Source organism: Monodelphis domestica, chromosome 3, assembly GCF_027887165.1.
Source record: "Monodelphis domestica isolate mMonDom1 chromosome 3, mMonDom1.pri, whole genome shotgun sequence".
NCBI lineage: Eukaryota > Metazoa > Chordata > Mammalia > Didelphimorphia > Didelphidae > Monodelphis > Monodelphis domestica.
This window is the reverse complement of record NC_077229.1, coordinates 500,122,256-500,138,290: the sequence shown is the minus strand read 5'-3', so window position 1 is coordinate 500,138,290 and position 16,035 is coordinate 500,122,256. Positions and strand designations below refer to the sequence as shown.

At 36.1% G+C, this 16,035-nt stretch overlaps 1 protein-coding gene across 4 annotated transcripts in view; it reads left to right on the top strand.

Annotated features, from left to right (window-relative positions):
• ERBIN (erbb2 interacting protein) overlaps window positions 1-16,035 on the top strand; it is a 171,382-nt gene continuing 155,347 nt past the window's right edge. For all 4 annotated transcript variants that reach the window (XM_056824851.1, XM_056824850.1, XM_056824848.1 and 1 more), the window contains exon 1: window positions 1-139. The gene's annotated coding sequence lies outside the window, so the exon portion shown is untranslated. The remainder of the gene's footprint in view (window positions 140-16,035) is intronic.

Here is a 16,035-nt window from a genome sequence, read left to right as displayed (position 1 = left end):
TACATCCCCATTCACATCCGCCGTCCCCGGAGAGAAAAGACTCAGCGGGGACTGGAGGGGAAACCGAGTCTGACGGAGAAAGGGACCCTCAGCATGCCTCCCCTGGGAGCCTGAAGAAGAGGCCGAGAAAAGTCCAGAGGTAATTGCGGGACTAGCGTAGGGAGGGGGAGGAGTAGGATTTTTCTTCTAGTACCCCTTGGAAACCCTACCATTCTTGATCTGTGAAATATCGGGGCTGCCTCTAATATCGGGGCTGCCTCTCGGGTCCTCCATTGGGTTTCGCATTATTTGGGAGGTGGACGAATCTGGGGAGGGAGGCAACGAAAAGTTTTTTTTTGTTTTTGTTTTTGCTTTAGCTCTTGAATACATAGAGTTTCTTTGTTCTGCTCAAGGTCCCGAAGTAGGTAACTTGGCAGCTCTTAAAATGTGTTCTCCGAAGCTTTTTCTTTTAAGTGGACTGAATCTAGCAACTTTGGATTTGCCAATTAGTCGGGAAGATGTCGCTCCTAAGTGGTTTGCTGAAGAGATCGCCTGCCACGTTTGTTTACACTGTTAACTATTCGAGGGCGTTTAAGTGAAGTTCTTTGGAATGTTTGGTCTCCTGACGTTCGCTGGTGCGTGCGGCTATCTTAATCTAACGACAAAAAGCAGAAAAACAGAAGGGTAGAAATGGAGTTTAAGGAGATTTTAGTAAATTTTAGCCGTGTTCTTGTCCTCAAGGGTGGGAATTATTTTGGCCCTTTAAAAAGCTATGTAGAGACTTAGCTTTACGAGTTTGTTAAGAAAACAATTACTTTAATCGAATTTTCCCTGTTAGTGTCCAGTTTAGAAAGGAATGGTACAGTTCCTTCTTGTGAGTAAAGAGGAGGTGTTAAGTTTTGCAAAACACCTGCAGCTAGGTTGATAAGCCTGTGATACTATTTATCAGCTTGACCACACAGTACACATTTATACCCCACCTTTCGTTTATTTAGGTGTGACTTTTTGTGGATTGTACCATTTTGGCAAAAATACCATATATATAATATACATATATATGCACGATATACATGTATTCTATAGAATTTCTAATAGTTATCTGATTTGAGGCCTGAACTAATAAAAAAGCATGGTAAAAATCATTATAGATGGATTTAAAAAGGCATAGAATCTGGGTTATAAAGAGTGTCAGAGGTCATCTAATTCTGTCCAAGGGTTCAAACAATTAGTAGACTTTACAGATTCTATCAGTTGGTTCTTGGGTTGTAGCAGATCCTAATTTGTTACTGTGAACCTATAGTTATAGGAATGAACTTTTTGTCTGTAGTACATAGGGGGCTTAGGCGCAAAAATGGTAGTCTTTTTAAATACAAGGAATATTTTGTAGGTAATATCCCTTTAAAATATCCATTTATATTTAGTTTTCTTATCAGATCTCAAATACTTGGTGACAATTGTATGGATTTGGAGGAAAAGGATGATAACTTCCTTAGGGAAAGAAGGTGGTACAAATTTAAAATATTTTAATCAAATGTATTACTTCCTAACAGCTTTTATATGTATTAAATGCAATAAGACATTTTAAACTTTTGCTGCTACATGTTAAAGAAGGCATTTATCAGCCTCTTCAGAGTTATTTTCCTCCTAGATATAGTGGCAGGTAAGTACTAAATCAAACTAGCTTGCTCAAGGAATATAAAATGCATAACAGATCTTCTTTATGGTTTTTGAATGTGTTGAATAGCTAGCTGAAAATATTCAACTATATTCCTGGACATTTGAAAAAACTGCACAAAATAAATGACATTGAACTTGAGATTCCTTATATGGCACATCCTTGGCAGAAAAGCAACAAAACCTAAATAGAGCAGCAGTTCTCTTACAAAGAACGAATACTTTCCAAAGTTATGGTTTTTTGTCCTAGTGACTTACAGAAGAAGATTGTAATATCAAGCAATAAGTTTGTGAACCAGTTTTTGTTTTTATTTAATTTTTGTATATCTCCTCCACTGAGGAAGCCACAAATAGAGTAGTGGTTTTGAGGCAATGACTTTTTAAACTAGAGTGTTATTCATGTTATTTGAATAAATACTCTTTATATTTTTCCATCTTTCCTCCCTCTCCCCTTTTTCTGTTAGGAAACTCTGTACCAATGCAGAACTTTCATTATTCTGCAGTTTATAATCTGTAGAATTTCCTGAGTCCCTTAAGTGATTTGCTCCAAGCCACTTAGTTTATTCAAGAGTTGACTTTTGAATACAGGTCTTACCTTGAAGAAACCAGCTTTCTAATCATGTTGCCTATTTTCCCTTTTTTTTTTCTTTAATACAGGCATAATTCACTCAATGATTATAAATTTTAGAACTTCACAAGTCCATTAAGCTCTTTGGATACTAGGTTCATGAATTTATGAGATTTTTCTTCTTCCAACAGCCTAGAAATAGAGTAAACAAAATTCCAATTCATTTAATTTCCCTAGGCTTCAGTTTCCTCATTTGTAAAATGAAGAAGCTTGACAGGATGATTTCCAAGTCTCTTTCCATCTTTCCATTCTATTTGTCATTCTTGCTCTGTGTGTGTATTAGAAAAATTGCATTTCTCTTTAATAGTGTTATCAATTGACTGGTGTGGCTCAAATGTTTTAAAATGGTTGCAAAGCTCAGAGCTCATGTATACATACTCAGAACTCTTGCAGTATTTGATTGGTGACAAAAAAAAAAACACCCAAATTTTAACTTGTGTTATTCAAAATATATTCAGTGATTTTTATTTGGTTTATTGAAAATAATGATTTATTTCCACTTCCTAGTTATGTGATTTGTGTGTTAATAAAGAGCAGAATAGTTTGCAATTTTAGATGATGTCATCCTAACATTTGAGTGCATGAAAAAGCTTATGCCGAAGTATGAAAGCCAATTGTAACTTTGTGGTTTTAGTTGTCTTGAGTGTAGTAATGAAGATAGAGGCAGCATACTGTGGGGGAGGAATGAGTGCTAGATTTGCAGGAGTGTTTTGGGCTCTGCCACTTGTATGATCCATGGCAAATTGTCCAAACCCTCTGGCCCTCTATTTCCTCATCTGTAAAATGAGAGAGTTGGACTAAAAGATCTCCAATATCCTTTTCAGCTCTGAATCTATAAGCTTAATTGTTTAGTTTAACCCATCATGTTGAATTTGAAATGTATATATTTTCCTGTGAAGAATGAAAAGATTTAAATAAACGATTAACCTAATTTGTAATGAACTTCCATCAAATAGTTTTGAGTTCAAACTTTTTTAAATTCCATCTATGATATTTGCATTTGGCAGGTTAAAGAGACATAGAAAACAAACTCAAAAGTATTATGGGCATAGTTAGCATGGTACTGGATTCAAATTTTAAAGCAATTCATTTTTTGGAATTTGATTATGACAATTCTTCATAAGTAACATTTTGGGTATATTTTTAAAAACTACATTTGCAAACTTAATTAGTACTGAGAACACCTTAAGTTATTAACTGATGCATTGTTTTTCTTACAGATCCCCCATAACCATTTCCACTTTGCTTTTTGCTATTTCATTCCTTAGTCTTGCATTTTTTAATCCCTCTTCTCTGCTATTCTGTTCTTTATTCTAGAGCATCCCTTAATACACATAAACCCCTAGAAAGTTTACTCTTTCAGATGTATTTTCTATTTTCTTAACTTGTTTGGCAATTTTTATTACTTTTGATTCCAGCATGTGACTACTCAAGCTGGAGCCTAATTTATCTTATGTTTACAATATGCCAAGTGTAGTGCCATAAAGAACATATAATAGGCTTTTTGCTCTTTACAAAGTTTTTTAAAGTTAAAATTTCAAGACATTTATTCCAAGAGATGTTTGTTTTCTCCTTTTAGACATTTCCCCTTTCTTTTAAGGTCTTCTCTCTTCTGTTTGTTCCCAAGTTACTAGGATAAGTAACATGGAACATGTCCATTTTCCTTCTGTTATTCAGATTGATCTTTTATCTTTTTTCCCTTTTTACTTGAACTCTACCTAATTCCTTTCCCTTTTTTTCCTTTTACTGCTTTGACAATCATTTTCATTTCCCTTCTGCTCAGGGCTGGGAATGTCATGGATCTTGCTTACTCAGTGGATGCTCTTGGTTCTCCTCTTGGAACTGCTGCTTACCCCCCTCTTCTCCACTGTTTACTCACTGTGTTCAAGGTTCTGTTAAGAAATTCTTACAGGAAGACTTCCTTGCCTAAACCAACCTGATATTGTATCTTTTCATTTAAATGCCTACTTTATGAAATAACATAGTAACTTGCCATCATTTTTTGCTTATGTTTTGTTTTCCTTATCTATATTGTAAACTCCTGGAAGTCAGGAATAATCTTTTGTTTTGATTTCTCTTTTCTCTGGTCTTTTAAAATATCATTATTTCCACATCGCCATTCTTTGTGTCTAGAAAATCATCATTATTCTTCTCACTTTAAGAGTTTTAACTATTGGGGTAGCCTTGGGAAAATCTCTTAAATTCCCTGGGCTTTACTTTCTTCCCCTATAAAATGGAAATTTGCCTAGATTGAAAGTTCTTAACCTTTTTTGTATGTGTCATGGACCCCTTTGGTAGCCTGATAAAGCTTATGGGCCTCTTCTCAAAATAATGTTTTAAAATGCATACAGCAACAAACATAGAAGTACAAAGGAAACCGATTATGTTGAAATACACATTAAAATATTTTAAAAACAAGTTCAGGGACCTCAGGCTAAGAACCACTCACCTAGATCTCAAAACATTGTACAATATATTGCTTAGGGATCAGGAATATATCAGAAGATATAAATTACTTTCATGTCTTATAATCTAAAATAGGTGCTATAAACATTGGTTGTAGGACTACAACTGTAATTTCTTGGATCTAGGAAACCCCAGAATGAGGAAATTTTATCTGGCAATTGTGATTTGACACATTTTACCTTAGAGTCATAGGAAGTTATCTAGACTATATAGATAAATAAACACAGTAATTTTATATTTATCCAGATGTCACTTATTCAGTCATTTAAATTATTGAGATAGTGGAGAAACCTAGAGATAATTTTTTAAGAACTTGAGCAGCCTAAATAATAGATACACAGTTATGGACTAAAAACCTCATTATTTATAGAAGAACTTTTAAAATTCACTCTATTAATTTAACTTTACAAAGAATTTGTAATAAGTCAGTTTTTCTGGCTCCCTAGGTCATGCCAAATTAGAAGTAGCAAATTAAAAGGGAAATTGAGGTGTTTGTTAGAAAGAAACATACTTTGGTAAGAAATGACAGGAGATGATAGGAGAAGAGAGAAAAAAAATTTTAAAGTAGACAACTGAAAAAACATTGCTGACTGTGGCCACTTAGTTATAAGGCTAAAGAGTCCCTGGGGCCATCACTGCATTACAATGAAGTATAATACTTTTATAGTGACTTACACTCATCAAGAAAAGCTTGTTATATTTGTTGTACTATCTTAGAAGGCATAGGGATACATAATACATTTGGTTATTTTTTTTTTAAGTTTTGATACCTAAAAGGGTAAGCGTTAGTTATATGGAAGATTTGCTTGGAATTGTGAAATACCTCATTACCTTTGAGTGTGAAGTCTTTTGGTATAATATTTAGCTGGAAAGCTTGACTTTGTTTTTAGTTATAATGCTGGCTACAAATTAGTTGTGTGACTTCCTATAGGTTACTTAGTTTCTTGGGATGTCAGTTTTCTCATTTTTAAGAGCTGAACTAGTTGATCTCAGGTTCTTTCTAATTTGATGATTTATTGAATAATAGTGAAATAAGCATGTATTTTAAAAGTATATTAAAAAAGATCACTTTTATTGTCTTTGATGGGCAATACACACACACATCTAAAACACTGTTACTTTCCGTTTTAGAATTGATATTGTTTATTGGTTTAAAGGCAGAAGAATGTTAAGGGTTAGGCAATGTGGGGGTTAAGTGACTTGCCCCGGATCAACAACCAAGCCATCTCTGAGGTCAGATTCGAAATATCTGGCTCTTAATCCACTGAACCTCCTAGCTACATCCTGGACAATACATTGAAGATAGCCTTTGAGTTCTAGTTTTATTTGAATGAGAATGGCTTTGGTAGTTAGCTTGTATTCTTCCTCTGTTGGGGATAAGTTTAAAGTAAATGATCCTCCCCTATGACATGGTATTTGATTTCTTTCTGCTACTAAAAACTCTCCTAGATCACTGGGAAGTCATATTAGTATGAAGATCAGTCTAAGAAGCCTGAAACCTCTAAAGAGATAGGGCTAGCCCAGCTTCCAGCATCCTAGAAGCAGGTGTTTTGTTTTTTTTTATAAATTTAATTTAATTAAAAAAATTTTTTTTGTTCTTTCCTATGGCTTCTGAGTCATTCAAGAAGGCATTTTAGCTACACCCACTTGCTAGGGAGTCTTCCAGAACATTCATAACCAACCCAGGTTGCAGAAGGTTCTATAAGTTGGAAGAAGTTTGGTGGCCCTTTTTAAAAATTTTCTTTTCAGATCAGATTCTTTCCTTTTCATATTTTTTCAGTGTCTCTGCTAGTATTTCTTTTTTAAAAATATATTTATTTTAGACTATTTTTCCATGGTTATATGATTCATGTTTTTTCCCTTGCCTCCCTTTCATATTTTTACTCTTTCTTCCCTTTGATAAAACAAAGGGAAAAAACCCAACCATGTAAAACAAATTCTCTCATTGGCTATGTTCAAAAAAATTGTCTCAATCAGTACTCTCTTATCACCTTCGTAGGAGGTGATTTTAGATATTTCATTTCATTAGTCTATGGAATTGTGGTTTACTGTGTTGATCAATGTTCCCAGGTCTTTCAGTTGTCTTGGCTTTGTAATCATATTATTGTATAAATTATTTTCTTGGTCCTTTTCTTTTAATTTTTCATCAGTTCATAGAAGTCTTCCTCAGGTTTCTCTGAAAGTCACTTTCCTTCTTATAATGCAATAGTATTCCATTGTATTCATATACAACAATTTGTTTAGCCATTTCTCAATTGATGGACACACCATCAGTTTCCAGTTCTTTGCCACTATGAAAAAAACTACTTTAAATATCTTTTTACATAAAGGACCCTTCCCCCATTCTATGATCCTTTTGGGGTATTGATCTAACCATGTAATCTCTGAGTCAAAGGTTTATACAATTTTGTAACTTGGGGGGCATAATTTTTTTAAAAATTCAACTTTATTTCCAGGTCAAATCATTACTCTCCTCCCCTCCTTGAAAAAGTTAAGAAAAACAAAATCTATTAGGAACTCGCGTGATCAAGCAAAACAAATTCCTACATTGATTATGTCCAAAACTAAGTGAAAACAATAAAAACAATAGCCCCAAACTCCATCTGCTTCCAAGTCTATCCTCCCTCTTTGGAGGTGAATTGCATGTTTCATCATGAATCCTGGAATTGTGTTGGTCAGAGTTTCCAAGCCTTTTAAAGTTGTTTTTAACAATATTGTTATTTAAGAATTGTTCTGGTTCTGCTCACTTCATTTTGCCTCAGTTCATACAAGTTTCTCTGAAACTATTCCATTCATTCTTTCTTTCTTTCTTTCTTTTTTTTAAACCCTTACCTTCAGTCTTGGAGTCAATACTGTGTATTGGCTCCAAGGCAGAAGAGTGGTAAGGGCTAGGCAATGGGGGTCAAGTGACTGGGAAGTGTCTGAGGCCAGATTTGAACCTAGGACCTCCCATCTCTAGGCCTGGCTCTCAATCCACTGAGCTATCCAGCTGCCCCCCTCATTATTTCTTACAGCACAATAGTTTTCTGTCAAGTTCTTGTTCACATATCTTGAATGTAACTTGTTCTAGTTATTCCCTAATTGAAGGATCCTCCATTAGTTTCCAGTTATTTGCCCTACAAAAGAGCTAATATAAATTTTGTATGTATGGGGCCATTTTCCTATTTCCTTATTATCTTGAGGATATAGATCTAGGAAGCAGCATCATTGGGTAAAAGATTATGCATAATTTAATAGTTTTTTGGCCATAGTTCCAAATTGCTTTTCAGAATGGCTGGACCAATTCACAGTTTCATCAACAGTGTACTTGTTTTTCTAAAGTTCCTCTAGCATTTGTTGTTTAATTTTTTTGTCAGTTTAGCCAATTTAATAGACATGAAGAACTTGGAGTTGTTTTAATTATGCTTCTAATTTAGAGTATTTTGGGGGTATAGTTGATTATTTCCCTCTGAACTCTCTTCATATCTTTTGACCATTTATCAGTTGGTGAATGGCTGTTATTCTTAAAAAATGAAATCTGTTTCCAATATGTCTTAGAAATTAGATGTTGAATAAAGAAATTTGTTTGCAAGTTTTTTCCCCACTTGCTTTTATTTTCATTTTCATTTCATTGTTTTTGTGAGGTGTGTATATGTGTGCAAATATTTTTAAATTTTATTGAATCAAAATCACCCATTTTAACTTCTGTAATCCTTTATCTTTTGGTTATGAGCTCTTCCTCTCCTATAGCTCTGACAGGTAATTTCTTCCTTGCTTCTTTATTTCATTTATGATATTTTTTGGTTCCTTTTTTCATCTTCTGGGGCCTTAGGATTAAAGCTGAAATGGTGCAAGTTTGATAGCCAAATTGGGAGCATTGATTAGGGAACAAATGACCTAGGTTAGGCAAAGAGCAAGTTCAGAACTTAAGTTGTTTTGGGAAGTTTAGTAGGAAGGATATGTTTCTTTTTGCTTTTTATCTTTTGAAAAAAGCAATATTGAAGGGAAACTCCCCTTTTGTGTATTTTGTGCTTTTCAATTTGAGTTAGTTATGAATTAATGAAAGAAAAAACCCCAATCTAATAAATTTAAGATTTCAGTCATAACATTTTGTTTCAGCATGCATTTCTTAAATATACACCAAGTATCTAGATGGTGCGCGGAGGATAGTATACCAGACCCATAGTCAGGAAGACCTCAGTTCAAATATGGACTCAGATTTTTAATTTAGTAGTTATGTGACCCTAGGCAAGTCATTTAACTCTGCTTCAGATTTTTCATTTGTAATATGAGCTGGAAAAGGAAATAACAAACCACTGTAGTATCTTTGCCAAGTAAACCCCAAATGGGGTCACAAAAATGTTGGATGTGACTGAATAAGGGAATGTTTAAGTGGCTCTCTGGAAAAAATGATGTTCCAACAACACATTTTTCAGTTTGATTTGCATTGTTAGCAATTTCTCCACTACTTCTTCAAGTCTAGTAGACAATTAAACGATACATCAAACCCTCATATGCAGTCTTTGGTGATTTGCAAGGTATAAATTCCCATACTGAAATTTAGAGATCAGTCTAGTTAGCTCTAGCACACCTGGCTGGAAGACACTTTAAGTATTATCTAATCCAGATGTGTCAAACCTTCTGTCTGGATAGGGCCTGAACTAGATGTAAAAATGTAATTGGAAAATGTTAAAAACAAAAATAAGACAACATAGATAATATTAGTTTATGATTGTCTAAGTCAGTTTGTGACCAGAAGAAACTTTTTTTGTTTTGAATTTGATACTGATCATCTAATCCAATACCCTTATTTTACAGAGGAGGTAACTTGAGGCCCACAGAGGTTAAATGACTTGCTCAAAGTCATACAGATATTTAGTAATGGGTAATTTTCTAACTGGTTCTTTGACTCCAAATCCTGTCGTGGTGTCCACTCAATGTTTCTGAACTTTTGGAGGGTTATATGGGGAGGAATATTATCTGGAAAATGTCTATAAGGGCCTCTTTGTCTCATAACGGTCACTTGGAGGCTATTATGATTCTTCCAGTTCTACTCACATTCGATTTTACAAATTGAATGTCTTATAGCTATCTCGGACACAGTATGACTAACACAAGCTCATTATCTTTTCCCCTCAAACTCACTGAACTTCCCTATTGAGAGAGAGCCAGTATTTTTTTAGTTACCTAAGTTTACAACCTTGGCCTCATGAATCACAATTTGTTATGCTGTTCCCCAATCATTCGGCATCTACTTTCCTTTTGGCCCCTTGTTACTATAAAAAGGGCTCGTATAAATAATTTCTTTTTTCAGTTTTTTTTCCTTGGTTTGTTATCTAGTAGTGAAATATCCAGGTTAAAGAGTATGGATAGTTTGGTCATTTTATTTGCATAGTTCTGTATTGCTTTCCAGAATGGTTGTAGCAATTCACAGTTCCACTAGCAATGTATTAGTGTGCCTCTTCTTCCCCCCATTTTTTTCTCTTTTGAATTCCCAAAGTTCAAATGTTTCTGATTCTTCTCTTTCATCCATTCTAATTTTGGGGGGAGTTTGTTGCTTGAGAAGGGTTTTGTATCTTTTATACTAATCTGTTTATTCCCATTCCCATTCTTTCTTCCATAACTCAATTTCCCCCCAACCCCAATTTTTCCCTCAAGCATTCTTAATTTAATCATAAAAAGATTTTTACCTTTTTTTTTTTAATACTTGCTTTTACCTTTTCTAGGAATTCAAGTTGAGTTTGTGCCTAACCTGTGTCTTTCTCTGTGACCTTGCTTTTGTAGATGTTTTGGAGTCATTCTCTTCTACATTTGTTTCTTGGACTTCCCTGTCACTCTAATAGGTCTTTATGCTGAGATTCTTTTTTTTTTGTTTGTTTGTTTGCTTGTACTTGTAGCCTTCTTCCTAACCTTGTACCTGGTCTTCACTCAGTGCACTTCTGGAGGGAAGGTCTGGGCTAGTTCTGTTACTTCTTGAGTTATTGAAATGTGTTATTTCAGAATCTCATAGACAGATCTGTAAGCTTTCAGTGTTTCCAGAGAGGTCCAATGATCCAGGACAAAATCTGATGGCTATCCTCTTAGTCCAAATGTTGTAGTTTCTCCTCTTGGCTTGGATCTGAAAAACAAAACCTTTTACATCAGTACACTGCTGCTGAACTCAGTCCCTACCATCTAGCATGGCTACTAGTTCAGAGCTACAGAATTATAGGCTCCCTTTTGGTTTGGGATTCCAGCCATTCCTCTGTAGGCCCTGATAGATGTTTGTTCTCAGATTCTGCTTTATCCCCTTGGGTATGAGCCATACTACTGCTACTTCTTGCTTTTAGATATTATCCTTTGTGTACTGCCTGCCTGCAGGTCCTCTTTTCATTCTTCTCTGGATCTGTGACCCAAAACTAACTGTCCCTGTCATGGTGCCTCAGTATGGGCCTGGGCGTGCCCTGGGTATGGGTCTGGGACTTCCTCTTACCCAGGGGGTGCACCACCTCTCCTTGGCCACTGGACTGCTCTGAGTGATATGTTCCTGGCTTGACCTGTTTTCCAATGTTACCCAGACTTGTTGGTTTGTTTCCCTGTTCCAAGGTGGGCTGGACAGGTGATTCACTGTGACTTTCTCTGGATTTCCCCATCAAGTTTCATTCTGGTGCATTTTCTAAATCTGTTTGGAGGAGTTTGGAAAGCAGCTTGACTGGACTGCTTCCTACTACTCTGCTGTTTTGGTTCCACCTCTTCCAATGTGTGCTAGAAATGAAACCTGAAACCATTATCAGAGAAATATACTGCAAAGGTTTTCCCCATTTCCCAATATTGATTTTCTAAATTTAGCTTCTTTTTTTTTGTGCAAAAATTCTTTAATTTTATCTAATCAGAATTGTCCATTTTGTCTCCTGTTTGCAATTTCTTCCTTGGTTCTCTAATTTGTTATGATGTTACCCTTTATGTTTATAATGTATTAATTTGGAGTTTATTGTGGTATTCGTTTTAAGATGTTGATCTGTACCTAGTTTTGTTTGATTGCTTTTTAGTTTTTTCAAGCAGTTTCTGTCTAATAGTAAGTTCTTACCCTTGGAGTTGGGATCATGTGGCTTAACAAACACTAAGCTAATGTATTTGCTTCTGTATGTTGTGTACCCAGTTTGTTTCACTGATTGACTTCTCCATTTCTTCTCCAGTACCAAATTGTTTTGATGATTACTGTTTTATAATGTAGTTTGCAGTCTGGTACTGCTAGACATCGTTTCCCAGTTTTTAAAATTATTTCCTTTGAGATTCTTAATTTTTTCTTTAGATGAATTTGTTTTTTTAAATAGCTTTTTAAAGTAATATTTTGGTAGTTTGGTATGGTACTGAATAAGTTAATTAATTTGTGTTGTCATTTTTATTCTATTGCTTTGACCTATTTTATAAGCAATTGTTTCTTTAGTTATTTACATTTGTCTTTATTTGTGTAAAGTGTGTTTTGTAGTTAAATTTATATGGTTTCCATGTATCATTAAGTGGATTCCCAAGTCAATTTTTATACATTCTAGAATTGTTTTAAATAGAATTTATCTATCTCTTCCTGTTGGATTTTGTTGGTAATATACAGAAATGTTGATTATGTGGGGCTTCTTTATATCCTACAACTTTGCTGAAGTTTTTGTTTCAATTATTTTTTAAGTTGGCTCTGTACACTTATCCCTTCATTTTTTATAGATGAAGAAATTGAAGAGTTTGTAAATTGTCCAAGGGTCACCCCACAGGTATTAGGAACAATTGTCATTTGTGGGCTTTAACCTTAGGTCCTCTTATTCCAGAGCTCTTTAAGTGAAAAAAGAAGAGAAGTTTACTCAATGGTTTTGAACATTAGAGATTAGTGTAAAATCAATCATATAGCCATCAAAAGGAGGAATGTATTGGAGAATGAGGACTAGTTTGTGCTGGTGGAGCATTCTTGGTTGTAAATTCCTGGTCTGTAACTTTGAAGTGAGAGAGTGCCAGATCTAGAGGTTATATGCTGCAGCAGACAGGGACCAAAGGTTTCTTTGGAAACTTGGATTTGCTTCTTGTTTTTGAAATGCAAAACTAGAGGATGATTAGACCTTATTCAGGGTGTTACAGCAGGTTACAAGAGGAAAAGATGGAATTTTGTAAGAAGAGTTAGTGACAACAGATACTGTTAAGGAGCAAAGCATGCTGGAAGAGAAGAGGAGAGTTGCAAGAGCTCTGTGGAGAATTCTGGGGACTTTTGGAGCTGAGACCTTGAGCTGGTAGGGAGGTTTTCCTTGCCAGGGATCTTTGCCTAGAGCGATAGAGGATTTCATCTGTGTCTTTCCAGAAAGTACTTCCATCAAGTTACTTCTACAAATTAACATCTCAACAGAGTGTGTAAACTCCTCTGATATTGGGAGGCTGAGGACTCTTTGTCAAAGAGCCCAACTCTCCCCCCTTGCCCTTTGCACCTGCTCTATCCCTTCCTTAACCCTATAGTACTACAAATAAGATTTAGAGATTAGTGGGGAGGTTTGGTGAAACTCTAGTTGACTGAACAGTTATTTGAGGGAAGGACCAAGTAGGCGGGTATAAAATAGGGAGCCCAACTTCCTCATTCCAACTCAACTCTCCCCATTACCATTATTCATAAACCATATCTTGAGATTTATTGCTTGGAGCAAAAGGGAAGAGTATCTGTTGTGGCAGGTCTGGCCACAACAGATTGCCAACCAAGACCCCTCCCCCGCTGAGTTGGGGATGGAGAGGGTGTTGTCTTTGGGTCCACTTTGTGCCAGAAAACCTGGGGTTACCTCCTGGTCTAACTGATAGGGAAGACCTTCCTTCAACTCTCCATCACTATCTCACATCAGGGGATCCCCTATTACCTATGCAACACCCCTTGACTGCGGCACACTCAAGGGAGGTGAAGGAGAGTAGGAACCAGCTCATCTAAAGTTCCTTTCTCTCAACACATTGTTTCTATTTCTATAAGCTCCCTTTAGGACTTTAATACAGTAACATCGAAAGTATAGTGAACAATACAATCATTACAACAGCTTACTTTAAAGTATTCCCCTTATTTAATAACCTAACATCTACGTGAAGAAGGGGGTGAGAAATCTATGATATTTACTCCAGACAAATAGATATTTAAATTTTATAACCACCCTTCTCATATTTAAAGATAGTAGAGTGGAAAAGGAATAAGATTTCACATCTGGGATAATACATTACAGAACTAGTACCAGTAGATACAAGTTAGGAGGCAGATTGACATGAATGTCAATGCAAGGGAAGCACTGTCCAAAATGTAATGGACTGCCTTGCAATACAATGATTTCACTATTTATAGAATTATGGATAATTCTAATTACCTAATCTAAATACCTGGAGGTAGAAGGATAATGTTGCAGGAGATGACCTCTCCCTTTGGGTGAGAGATTTAACTCCAGACATACCCTAGTGATGTCCATCAGTGGTTTCTTACAACTTTTGGATAAAACACTTAATTCCTTAGCATTTTAAAATTCCACCACAGTCTGACTTGCATCTCTTTCTAGCCTATTTCATGTTACTACTCTTTTTGAAATCTGTGTCCTAGTGGTTCCCTGAACTTTATATTCCATCTCTTGCTTTGTAAGTCATTTATCATGTCTAGAATGTACTCTCTTTATTTCTGCCTCTTAGAATCTTTTTCTCACAAATTGAGGGCTTTCCCTCCTCAGTTTTCCTCTTAGCATACATATTCCCAAGTAGAAGGTAATCTTGAAGTTAGGGATTAAAAAAAAATTGTATCTATTTCCTTGCACAAAAAAAAATTCCTTGCTTTTAGTAGGGATGTAACAAATATTTGTTGAATTTAATTTTGAGGTTTTCTGTTTACTGAAGTAGATTAGGAAAGAGTAGAAACCATGATTAGAAACAAGTGGTATCACTAAAAAAAAAAAAGAGAGAGAGATACTTTATTTCTGGTTCATTTGGAGGGCCAGAAGAAAAAAGAGAACCTGAGAACTAGCCTCAGGGATTAACAGTGTCTAGAGGTCATGAGTTCTTTACTCCTCTTTATTCCTGATTCAGAACTTTTTAGTCTACATTCTTCCTTCCTTTAGTTGAAGCTCCTGTGTGGGAGCCATCCACCTCCAGTGACTTGGATCTTGCAGAGTTCCTCTTCCAGTGGCTCAGAATTGAATCAATAGCTCTTAATACTTTACAAACATTGAACTTGCTTATGTGTATTCTACTTTGCTGGCAACTGGGGATAACAAAAGGTCTACTTTCAAGTTTACATTATACTAAATAGATAGACCTCACTGGTCTGTAGATGAAGTGAGAAAGGATGTGCCTTAGATTATTTTTTAAATTTCTATTAAAAATATATTTTTATGCCTTTTTTGCTTTCAAAAAAAGCATTGTTATATATGGTGGTACTTTGATGAGGTCACAGATGCTTATGTTAATTAAGATTTTTTTGCATTGGCCTAAGAATCTAATTCGGCAACTAGATGGTACAGTGGATAAATCACTGGATTTAGAATCAGGAAGATCTGGCTTAGAATCATTATTGTGTATTCATTCCTAGGTAGAAGAGTGGTAAGGGCTAGGCAATGGGGATAAAGTGATGTACTTATAGGGTCACATACTTAGGAAGAATCTGAGTCCAAACTTGAAACCAAATTTGGACCTCTAGTCTCCAGGTCCATTGAGCCACCTAGCTGCCCCCATATATATATAGCTTATTCTTTGTAATTTTGCATTCACTTTTTTTTAAACTGTTACCTTTTATCTTAGAATTGATACCAAATATTGGTTCCAAGGCAGTAGTGGTAAGGACTAGGCCAGTGATGGTGAGCTTTTGGCATGGGTGGCAAAGATGGTAACCAGAGTGCTTTTTTTGTGCATGTTGCTTCACATCTCATTCTCCCCTTTCCCTCCCCAGTTCTTTACTAGAAAGGCAGAGGGACTTGGGTGGAGCTGCTCTCCTCCCCCTTTGCACTCTGCTTGATGACTTTTTTCTCACCCCCACCCCTCTGCCCAGCAGCCAAAGGGAGTGTAGGGGTAAGGTGGGTAGCCTGCGTTTGGCCCAGCTGGAGGGGAGCAGAGCACTTGGGCCATCTCTACACTTGCTGAGGACATTCCTCACTTCACCCGCCCCTCTGCCCAGCAGCCCAATGGAAGTGCTTCCTCCCTCCCCTGTATGGGGTAAAGTGTGGTGTGCCCACCACCTGGTCTTTCCCAGGATCTGATAGCTAGAAGTGCCTGAGGCCAGTGTTGAACTCTTGACTCTAGGCCTGGCAATCTATCCACTGAACCTAGACCTTGTTGCCCCTGCAACA